Raw genomic sequence first — 13,088 nt, forward strand, 5'->3', positions numbered from 1 at the left:
GCAGTTTGAGAATTCATCTGAGTGAGTGATCATAGTGACAGGATCAACCCCTTTGTCGGACAAAGGTAATGATCGGGAATGCACTCTCTGATAGAAACCAAACTGCCGACAGTTGATTTCAATCATTGGAATTTTGTTTTGCAAAATTAATATATATATGTATGGTTTTAAAATGTTTGCAAATGGTTTTAATTCCCGAGATCCAAGTGAGTAGAGAGTGCAGCACTGTTCCTTGCAGCCAAGGGAGAGGTCCTATCTTGGCGGGCAATTCTTGATCATTAAGGGCCGAGAGGTTAAGTGTAAGACCATTTAGGATAGTACCTGATGGGCTAATCTTGCACCTGCCCACAGTCCCTGTGTTTTTATAAGATGGCTTGGCCCAGGGACCATTTAATATAAGTGTTGGACCCATAGGGTCCATGTGATGGGCTCAGGGGTTCATTGAGCTTTTTAGTGAATTCGGCTGGCTTTGTAAAAAATGTTGGGCCGAACCCATGTGGCTGGTGTGTAGATCAATGCTTGGGTCCCACGCCATACAAAGAAGCCCAACTAGGTAGCAAATTGGAAACTAGTTTAGCACTAAACACTTAATCGGCCAAAAGCCCATTTCGAGCTGGGCTACTATGATCACCCATCTATGGGGCGAATCTAAGATTAATGTTAGTAAAAGGATTGGACCTTTTACCTTATCCACTCTGGGAGACCAAATTCAAATCAGATTTGAATCTGGTAACCTCCTGATAAGATCAGGAGTAAGCTAACTTAATTTGCAAATAGGATTAAGATAATCCCCTATCCAAATACTGATTTGGATTGGGATAACTCCTAATTAGGAGGTTTCTTAATCAAGAAGAAAAGAGGAGAAACCCTAAGAGAAATATATCAGATTTTGAACCAGGGTTTGAGTGAAAAAGAAATTATCATGCGAACTGAGATTATATCTCATACAGACTCTAGAGAGAAGAGAAGCAGTTCAGCCATCTTCGTCCCAGGAGTTCTCTTCCAGCCGCCGCCATTCCCTCTTGAAAGATTTGATCTTTGCAACAAAAGGAAGTCATGAAATCAGTTCTTGACATCAGTCTGGCATGAAAGACTGAAAAAGATTCGGTGTACAGAGTTTCCAAAGGGTTCTTGCGAAGGATCCAGTGTGTAGGACGCACCCTGCTGGTTCTGTTCCACCCACAGTTGTGTCATTTTCAGCAGGAGCGGATCTTGGTGTCTTCTTTGGGCGTGAACACCAACTTTGGGAGATACTATTTCTTCGGATCAGGTATAATCCTCCCTTTTTCCTTTTGGTTCAGATCTGGTTTAATTATGGTTCAAGTAGGATCCTTAAATATTGTATTCTAAATTTAGGGAATGCGATTCCCAGTTGGGAGAATGTAGGAAAATTTTTGAAATTCGCCCACCCATTCCGCAACCTTTATGGCATCCATTAGATGGATCCTACAATTCTTTCACAATATACCAGGTTTTGACCCCCTCTAAGGATCTCACTAATTGGCATATCACAGACAGCCCAATCTGACATCTAGTACAGTACTATTAGATGGTTTTGCCCATCTGTCTCCAAGGTCCAAGGCAATACTAGAATTTGGTCGGATTTAGGGTTTCAAGAAAACCCACACTGCATGTACCTCAGGTCTCACCCTAACAGCATGTACCTCAAGTCTCACCCAAACCCACTTGGCGGCACATCAGTGTCAACCTTGGCAAGAAAAATTTCCCCAAATCTAATGGCTGTAAAAATTCTAAACTAACACGAATCTCATAAATATCCAATTTTAGGGTATTACATAGAAACATATCAATATAACATGAATTAAATATGTACTTTATTCATTTACAATAAATGTCATAATGTACATCAAGCTAATTGGAGCTAAGGGCATACACTAACATCTCATACAAACCCTATATTTACAACACTAGTTTTCAACTAATTCTAAATCAGAAATCCAATTTACATCGCTGTATCCTTTTAAAAGTAAAGAATAGCCGCAATAAAATAAGCCATAATTCATAGTTCCTTTAGGATATTTCAATAGTCTAACAAGAGCATGCTAGTGATCATTACTAGGATAGTGAGTGTACCTACTTAGTTTGCCAACAACATATGCAATATTCAAATATATCAAAGTTCAAACAATTCTAGAGTATTCTAATTGAGATACAACATTTCCTTTGTTCTTAACCAAGTGAATAATATGATCATAAGGGGTTTTAATTGGCCAAATCTTTCATATCAAATTTGGACATTAGAAAATCTTTTGTATCTTTCACAATAGACAAGTCGGTTCCCATGATCAACATGTAGGCATATTATTATCCTAGAATTGTCACTAAATTTGTTGTAGACACAAGTGTCATTGTCATTTATGATAAAACCATTAGAAGTTATTACAATCAAGTTTTTCATGCCATTGCTTTGGTTCTTGTTTAAGTCATATAAGGATTTTACTAATTTACATACCTTATGTTCTTGTCCTGGAGCTTGAAAACATTCAGGTTGATTCATATAAATTTCTACTTCAAGTTCTCTATTTAAAAATGTGGTTTTTCTAACCAAATTGTGTATAGAAGCTATGGCTATGAGTGCTCTAATTGTTGTTATTTTTGTTAATAGAAAAAATGTATCAAAATAGTCTTCACATTCTCTTTGTTTGTACTCTGTAGCAACTACCCATGCTTTTAATTTGTCAATAGTTTCATCAATCTTAAGCTTTTTTCTTAAAATTCCATTTGCATCCAATTATAAAATAGATTATAATTCACTATTGATTGTCTCTTTCCAAAGGCTACATTGGAAGATGTTATGGCTTCCATATAGGTTTTAGGATCTTCATCAACCAGGTATGTGAGCACACTATCACCCAAGTTAGTTTCTTTTCTTTCTCTTTTACTTCTTTTAAGATCAAAACTTGACTTAGAATTATTGTCAGGTACTTAGGTGTTAGGATTTTCAATTATTTTGTTAGTTCTATTTTTGAGTTAGTTTCATCCCTTTTATAAGGAAAGATGGTTTCAAAAAATTCTGCATCTTGAGACTCTAAGATAGTGGGCTCTACAATATTGCCTTCAAATTTTAACAGTAGAAACCAGTAGGCTGCACTATTTTGTACATATCCAATAAATGTACAACCCATAGTTCTTGGTCCAATTTTCCTCTCTTTAGGTTCAGGGATTCCAAATTTTGCTAAGCACTCCCATAATTTTAGGAATTTAAAATTTGGTGTATAACCCTTTCAGAGTTTATAGGGTGTTAGGCCTATTTTCTTACGTACGTAGAATTCTGTTTTGTAAATAGCACACAGTTATTATGGCTTCCCCCCACATATTTTGAGGCAGACCATAACTTATTAGCAAACACATCATCATTTTTTTAAAGTCTTATTTTTCCTTTTTGCAACTCCATTTGACTCAAGAGAACAGGGAGGAATGGTTTCATGTATTATTCTTGTATTTTCACAAAATTCCTTGTGAAAATACATATATGGTTTCATACATACAATATATATATAATATATATATATATATATATATATATATGGTTTGTCCATGTCACCATACCTCTTCTTGATTCAAACCCCCCTTCCTAATTTTCAATTTTTTTTGAATTTTTTATGTTTTAAATTCCACATAATTATCCATTAAACCAATTTCTAACAACCATATATATGTTTAACTATTTCTAACAACCATAAAGAAAGAGGGATTTGATTATCTAATGTTTAGTCATGTGGCACCACTATCCCCCACTTCCTCCTAAATTGTCTCTAATTCCTATTTACCTCTTAAATTATCTCTAATTTAGTAGAGAGATTCTCCCCTAAACTATCTCAAATTCCTACTTATCCTCGCCCCCACTTTTTATCTATATCTATCTAAAGAAAGTTTAAATTAAAAAAAATTAGAACTATTTAAATGTTATAACGAAATTATATACTAAATTTATAATATTTATTCAAAACACAAAAAATTAATATATTTCATAATATTCATATAATTAATAAATCAATATTTTTACAAAAATCATTAGAAATTATGTATTAACAATATAATTTATAATTTTATGAATTATTCAATTTAAATGTTATTCAAATAATAATAATTTAACATTAAAAAATAAAACATTATTTAAATATTTCAATAACTAAAAATCTTAACTAAAAACATTAAAAATAGCTAAATAACATAACAAAATATATAACATTATGTGATAACATTAAAATAAATAAATTTTAAATAATGAAAAATTTTAAATATTTAAATAACAAAATCTTTAACATGAGAAAATTTTGAATAGTTAAAATATCAAAATTATGTAATAAATTAAAAAAAATCTTAAAAGTACAAAAATAATTATAATAGAATTCATAATATTCATATTAATAATAATTTAATATTTTACAAAATTAATAATGAATTATGTAACTATCAATTAATAATTATAGAAAATAACTATCAACAAAATTATATTTATTAGTAATAATTTTACAATAAGAGTGTATATTCATTATATATTTATATATACTATAATTAATATTTATTTTATTTTCAGTAATTATTTATTGTCTTTTTATAAATATGCTTTCAATAATTATTTATAAATGTATTTTTATTTTGTTATTTAATAGAAATCATGAATAATTATTGGAGATTAAACAACTATTATTTAACTTTTTAAATTTAATTTATTATATTTATTGTATTTTTGCTATAAATGTATTTTTAGTAATTATATATTTTTATAATTTATAGATTAATACTTATTAGAGATTAAACTATTATTTAAGATTACACTATTTATTGACTAATTTAGTATATTTATGTAATTATTATATATCTATTATATTTTCATTATAAACTTATTTTCAATGATTGTGTACATTTGTTATAAATTTTCAATAATTATTGGAAATTAAACTATTGTTATTTGTTAGAGATTAGACTATAAATTTAGTCAAAATTAGGAGTGTTCAATGATTGATTCAGTTCAGTTATAGGCTATTTCGCCAACCAAATCGATCTGGTCAAGTCCATAGTTTGTCACTCAAAACCAATTGAGCATTAGCAAAAAACGCACCAACTCGAGTTGTATCGATTTGGGTCTATTTTTTGTTTAGCTTGTTTGTTCAAAAGATTTAAACTTAAAAATTAACTTTAAATTTCATAAATTACAACGATATTATTAAAAATAAATTCTAAAAATTAGCTCTATGATATAAAATATTTTAGACTAACAAATATGGGAATTTTCCTACTTTCCCGTATTACAAAATTAAATTTAAAATATAAAATATTAATATATATTTATTAAACCAAAGTCGATCTGAAATACTAGAAAATCGACCAACTTGGGTTGAATTTGATCAGATTGTTTATTAAAAAGTTAAAATATAAAACAATTATATACTCTTATGTATTTCTATTGTTTAACTTTCGCTTAACAAAGCACGGGTCCCCGTCACCATGCCGCATGCGGCCTGACACGATTTTGGACCAGCCCGACCCGGCATGGCACGACAGCTAACGGGCCGTGCCATGCTGGGCCAGGGGTTCGAGGCCCATGGGCCGCCACGGCACGACAAGAATATTAATATATATTTATTAAACCAAAGTCGATCTAAAATACTAGAAAATCGACCAACTTGGGTTGAGTTTGATCAGATTGTTTATTAAAAACTTAAAATATAAAACAATTATATACTCTTATGTATTTCTATTGTTTAACTTTCGCTTAACGAAGCACGGATCCCCGTCACCATGCCGCATGCGGCCCGACACGATTTTGGACCGACCCAACCCGGCATGGCACGACAGCTAACGGGCCGTGCCGTGCTGGGCCGGGGGTTCAAGGTCCATGGGCCTCCACAACACGGCAAGATAGCACGTGTCATGCCACCCACGGCCCGCGTGCCGACACTACCCGACCTGCGATACGACACAAAGCACAGCCCGCTAGGCCCGTAACGGGCCGTGCTCGACCCGCCCAAGAAAAATAGCCGTTGGGCCCCTTTGGGAGGGGGCCCAACGGCTAGTTTTAGCTTTTGGGGGGGTCTACAAAAATACCCCCAACAGCTATAAACAACCATATTAGGGGGGCATTTCTGTATTTTGCTTATGGGGGTTTGAAAAGAATGACATAAATGCCCCCCCAACAGCTATATAACAACTAGTTTAGGGGGGCATTTGGGTAAAGTTATAAGTAAATTTACAATGACCAAAATAACCCTCCCAACAACTAAATAACAGTTAGTTTTTTGGGTATTTTGGGCAATTGAATTATGTTCAATTCCTATAAATAGTCCTATCCTCCACCATTCTCATCACACCAATTCAACAATTCTCTTAATTCTCTCTCTCTCTCATACTCATACATTCTCAATTATCTGCAATCTGAGAAATTCTTATTAGCTGATTGTCTGATTCTACATTCTCCGATTCTCAAGTCTCAACTTTATCGAAGTTTCAACTTTCAACAAGAAGAAGGCTTGCTTAACCAGATCAAGTATCTCAATTCGGGAGGATTGGTTGTTGAAAGGCTTCAACCGTTAAAATCAAGTTGGCATTTTGAACCGGCAATCTGAGTAAGTCAAATTAGATTAATTTTTATCTTTTTAGAATTAAAAAAAATGGTCGGCCCTTATCAAAACCGATTCCCCGACATGTTCACCATGGATGACATTCAATCGCATGACGATAGTATTAGTGTTATCACTGATGCCGATGTATTTGATGTCGATTGAAGTGGAACTTTCACCCCTGGTAGTAGTGATACTAGGGGAAAAAGGAGGGATTTTAAGCTGAGTAGCCTGGTTTGGAAAGTTTTCAAAGTAGAGGATATTGAGGGGAAGGAGAAAAGTGTCGTTTGCCAAAAATGTAGAAAAGACTTTAGTTATTGTAGCAAGGGTGGTACAAGTCATTTGAACAGACATCTGCTCACACATGAGCGAGAGGAAGATGAAGGGAGAGAAACAACCCAAACACATATTAGGAGGGGGACTAGTTTTGGTACTTTTAGATATTCACAAGAAAAAATGAGACAAGAACTTTTTAAGTATATTGTACATGCAGAACAACCATTTATATTAACTGAAGATCCAAAGCTAGAAAAATGGTTGTATAGTTCTGTAAACCCACAATATAAAAAAGTTTCTAGGAATACTATAAGAACTGATGCTTTAAAATTTTTTTATTCATATAAACAAAATTTAATTTCTTTGTTAGCAAATCTTAATTCCAAAGTTACAATTACTTCAAATGTTTGGACATCCAAATTTAATATTACTTATATTTGTGTTGTCGGCCATTTCATTGATGAAAATTGGCTTTTGAATAAAAGAATTTTAAGTTTTATTAGGCTTAAATGGCCACATAGTGGCCCAGCTATTGCTGCAAGTATTTTAAAGACTTTGCATGCTTTCTATTAGTTTTGATAATGCTAGCAATAATGATTATGCAATAAATATTTTAAAATCTCAATTAAAACTATGCTTAAATGGTAAATTATTTCATATTAGATGTGCATGTCACATCTTAAATTTATGTATTCAAGATGCCTTGAATATTATTTCAAATCACATTTCAAAAATTAGAAATTGTATTATATATGTAAAAAGTTCAGGGGGCAAGAAAACAAGAATTTAAATATTTATGCCAAAATTATGGTTTAAAATATAAACATTTTATATTAGATGTAAAGCATAGGTAGAATTGTACCTATGCTATGTAAGACAGTTGTATATCTCATAAACAAATTCTTTTTTATTTTTATAATTTAAAAATGCCTAATGATATGATATTTGAGGAAGACTGGGAAATGGCAATCTGTATAAGAGATTTTTTAAAACATTTTTATGATGCAACAAATGAATTATCTGAAATTTATTATCCAACTATTTGTAATTTACCGTATCAATTAATGATAATTAGTGATTGTTTTGCCAAATATAGAAATAATCCACAATTTCAATGTATTGTTGAAATTATGGAAAATAAATTTAAAAAATATTGGGAGAACATTTATCCCCTTTATTGTTTAGCTACAATATTAGACCCTAGGATTAGGAAAGGTGGTTTAGATATTTTACTTGAAACGTATTATGAAAATATGAATATTGATATAGGAAATAAAAAAGAAGAAATTAATAATTTATTATTTGAAATGTACAGTTTGAGCCCAGTAGTAGAAGAGAAAAGCTTTTTTATTTAATAAGTAGAAGGCACAAATCTGCTAGTTCTACAACAAGTTCAGTTACTGAACTTAATTTTTATTTGCAAGCAAATTTTTCTGATTTAGGTGAAGTATCAAATAATTTTGATATTTTAGCTTGGTGGAGTGAACACTCAAAAAATTATCCGATTCTTGCCGCCATGGCATGTGACCTACTAACCTCTTCGGTGTCTACAATTCCATCGGAGTCTTGTTTTAGTGTAGGTACCAAGGTGCTGGATGACAAAAGAAGCTGCATGAACAATGAGAGCATAGAGATGTGCATCTGTTTCAAGGATTGGCTAGATGCAGAGCATAGAGATGTGCATCTGTTTCAATTTGGTTAAGTATTCTTTTTCATTTATGTATTAAATAACTTAGATTTCTCATTTCTTAATTTTTTAAATAGTTCATAATCCTCAAAGTTCATAGGAAAATTAAATATTTTAGTTTTACAATTTTACTTAGAAAAGAAATCAAAGTTTTCAAATAAAAAATAAAAAAAAACAATGCAGCCCGGTTCGGCCTAGGCCCAAGGCCCGCCCTGTGGCCCAACCCGGCACGACCCAAGCCCATAGCATGGCCTGTAGCCTGGCTCGGCCTAGGCCCGCATGCTGGCACAGGACGACACGGGCCCGCTTGGGCCTAGGCCATGGGTCGTGTCGGGTCGATCCCCAAAATTTCCACCGGGGAGGATGGTACGACCCGTGGCGGCCCTCGAGCTAGCACGGCACAACACGGCTCGCCTTTAGGGTGGGCCGCCAATGGGCCATGCCATACCAGCCCGACACGGCCCACTTTACACCTCTACCCTTCCCACCACTCCCATCAAGCCGTCACCCAACTACCTAAAAATATTCCTATAATCTCTCTCCTAAGTTATCTCATTTAAACCTATAAGAAAGTATCATGTTGCCCCACTCTAATCAATTCCTAAAATGCATCCCCCAATCTATATCCACTCTCCCTCATTTAAAATATTCATGTTAATCAATAAATAGTTAAATACAATTAATATTTAATCTCACCCATATTCAACGAGTATTAAATAGTGTTATTACCAAAAGTTAATAAATATGATTAGTAAATTACCAAAATTTAAATATTCTTATTAGTACGGTTGGTAAATTACCAAAAATTAATAAATATTGTTATTAATTAACTCATTAACAACATTTTATAGAAATTGAAAACTCTTTAACTAATTTCTATAAAATTGAGAATTACATTTAACAATTATAAAAAGTATAAAATTTTAGTTATTGTTATTATTATAATTAATAACCAAATACAAATGGGGGAACAAATTATTATAATGTTAGAAATTGAAATTATTAAATAATTTATATTGAAAAATAAAAGATAAATTAGTGTAATTTTGTTAGTAAACAACCAAATAAAAAATATATTTAATAACAATTTAAAAAAAAATCAATAAATCCCAAATGTAATAAATTTTTCAAAAATTTTCGTAAAATAACATTTTTGAAATGAAAAGGTATAAAGTATTTGAAAGTTTATTTAAATGCATTAAATAATTATCGACAATTATTAGATTATTTTGGAAATTTTAGGAAAACCTAATACATTTGATAGATTTTGGAAAACCATTGAAAAATTATGTAATTTTAATTGCAAATTATTGAAAATTATTAAACATAAATGACTATGGGAAATGGAAAACTACAATTTGAACAGAAAATTACACAAATTATTAAGATAAATTAGTATAATATTGGAAAAAGGAAATTATTGGTTAGTTTATATTAGAAATTATAAGATAAATTAGTATAATTCTATAAGTAACCATTTAAAAAGAAATAAATTATTTAATAAAAATTTAAATAAATTTGAATAAATTTTTGAAATTACACAAGTACAATAAATTTTCCAAAATTTTCATAAAATTACATTTCTGAATATTAAAGACAATTTAGTGTACTTTTAGAAATTTACCATGTGGTTGATACTCAATATATCCTTTTGATCATTTCTATCATCAAAATGAATATTGGATTGACGAGGACAATGTTTCCAAAACTGGATCAAACTATATTGTTAGACCAGAAAAATTGAGAACCGAACACTGTTTCACCTCAAAATCACCTTTTGTCCAAAAACTATTTATTTGGTTAGCGAACCGCTGACCTGGGTGGTCGAACCATTAACCCATACATTAATTTTTGGCCTTTTTTGTTTTTTAATTTTTTTTTTGTCAGAGTTGGTCATCCATTCGGACCGAACAGTCAGTTTGTTCGACCCTAGAACGGTTCCCTATCTGTAGGGTTGTTCACGGGTCGGGTTGGGTCGGTTTATAGGGGTTTTCCCAACCGACCCAGCCTGGTCGGGTTACATGAGGTGGAAACCAAAACCGACCCACTAATAGGCAAAACCAACCTGGTCGGTTTGAATCGGGTTGGGTCGGTTTTGGTTTTGCTCCTGTACAAAAATGATAGAGAAGCCTAGAACTAGAGGGACACCTAATTCTAATTGTAATTGCCTAATGGGTTGCCTATTTGGTATAAAAGACTATAGAAATTAGGATAGATACAATTTAGTCAAGTAAGAACTAGAAGATAGGGTTGTTCTAGTTCTAGTAGAAAACTAGTTAAGTAGGAAACTAGGAACTACCAAACTAGAAAACTAATTGGTTCAGTTTGGTTAAGGTCATTTTGGTTTTCACATAAGAAAACCGAAACCGACCTGATATATTGGTGTTGATGAAAACCTGACCGACTCGAGTTGGGTCGGTTCGAGTTGGTCGGGTTGGGCCTTCTTATGAACAACCCTACCTATCTAGTCCAATTTTAAAAGCCTTGGACTAGGAGTGGGTGCCTTGCCTTGAGCTTGGCTTGGTGTGTGGCATGGTCTGGCCCAAGGCCTGACACATGGAATGGCACGGGCCCGTGTGGGCTCGAGCCGTGGGCTATGCCGAATTGACCCCCAATATTATCCTAGAGGTGGTCTGGGACTCCTCGTGGGCCAGCAAGGCACGACTCACACATTGTGCGGGCCACATACGGGTCGTGTCGTGCCAACCCAACACGACCCAATTTACATCTCTACTTGAACCCGCCCAATATTGGTAACGAGGCAGGGAAATTCGAGGATTTTCCATCCTTGATGAGGAGTGGGGTGTCTTGCCCATGAACTCGCCCGACATTGAGGAGTGGTTACCTTGCCCTAAACCCGCGTGACACTGTGGACGAGACGGGTTGGGGTAGAGTGTCTTGACTATGGGGCAGGGAAAGGGATAGGGTGCCCTGCCTTGAACCCACCCCGTTGTCATTACTAATAAAAATGTTAGCTTTTATAATTATTTTTATTTATTTAAAATTAATCAAAATTTCATTTTAAAAATAATAAAAAGAATAAAAATTATTAAAATTACTACAAATTATTAATAAAACTAAATTTATTAAAAAATATTTGTTCATATTCAATTAACAATATTTTTTTTTATAAATCGACATTAAATGAAAATAAAATTATTAAATCTTTTAGAGTTCCCGTGCATCGCACGGGTCACTGCTAGTATTTTAGTAAATCTGAAGAATTCATCAACAAAGATTATGTAATACAAATTTTCTCCTCTAGACATAGTGCTAAAATTAGAAACTAATCCTACTTGCGTCATTTTTAATTATGGAACACTAACATGTCCTAATCTACCATGCCAAATATCAATAAAGTCAACAATATAAATAGAAGTAGAAACATTTTCATTCATGATTTCAAGTACATTCAGAATTAATTGACCATTGCTGCAATAACCCTTCCCGATAAATTTCCACTTTCTGCTAAGTATAAGTTTATTGGACTCAAAGGAGAGTTTTACTGCAACTTTATTGAGTAGGGAGCTCAAAATCAGGTTTCTACGGATGTTGGGAACATAAAGGACATTAGATAGGGACAAAATTTTCCTAAAAGTCAGTTTTAAGAGAGCCTTTCCTTTGCCAATAATGGGAGTGGGCCTAGAATCACCTAAGAACACCTACTCACCTTCCCCAATTGAAGTATAGGAGCAGAAACAACTTATGTTGATGCAAATGTGTCTTGTAGCCCCTGAATCCAAGACCCATTCCTTAGAATATGTTACCATACTAACCTTAAGAAACAAAAACTACAACAATTGCACTTGATTTAGTCAAATTAACTAAATTTTTGTTATTATTTCTATTTTCTGAGTTCTTAAGTTTGCATTGTGGTGTCCAACGTCCTTGCTTCCCGCATCTATGACAGACACCTTTCTTCTTGAAATTGGGGTTGAATTTTTCTTCAATTTCTTTCCTTAGTGGTGTTGTCCTCTATTTTATTCTTCGATTCTTTCATGCTTTTTACCTGTTTTATCGTCAATCAAGTTTGCCTTCAAGGCCATTTCATTGCATCAACCTGTTACTTTTCATCATTATTTTCTTCAATTCTGGTGTGAACCACCAATTCTTGCAGTGTCATTTCCTTCAACTTCTGCTTAATGTTGTTTTAGTAATGCTTCCAAGATGCAGGAATATTCTCAATGAGTCTCAGTAACAAAATGCTCTTGGGGTGTGATGCCTTTATTTTGCAGATCATTAATAATTATATGGTAGTCAGTAACAAAATGCTCTTGGGGTGTGATGCCTTTATTTTGCAGATCATTAATAATTATATGGTAGTCAGTAACAAAATGCTCTTGGGGTGTGATGCCTTTATTTTGCACATCATTAATAATTATATGGTAGTCAGTAACAAAATGCTCTTGGGGTGTGATGCCTTTATTTTGCACATCATTAATAATTATATGGTAGTCAGTAACAAAATGCTCTTGGGGTGTGATGCCTTTATTTTGCACATCATTAATAATTATATGGTAGTCATGAATTTGTTATGAAAC

The sequence above is a fragment of the Nelumbo lutea genome, chromosome 1, assembly GCF_056320005.1.
Source record: "Nelumbo lutea isolate HS-2025 chromosome 1, American lotus-T2T, whole genome shotgun sequence".
In the NCBI taxonomy this organism is placed as follows: Eukaryota; Viridiplantae; Streptophyta; class Magnoliopsida; order Proteales; family Nelumbonaceae; genus Nelumbo; species Nelumbo lutea.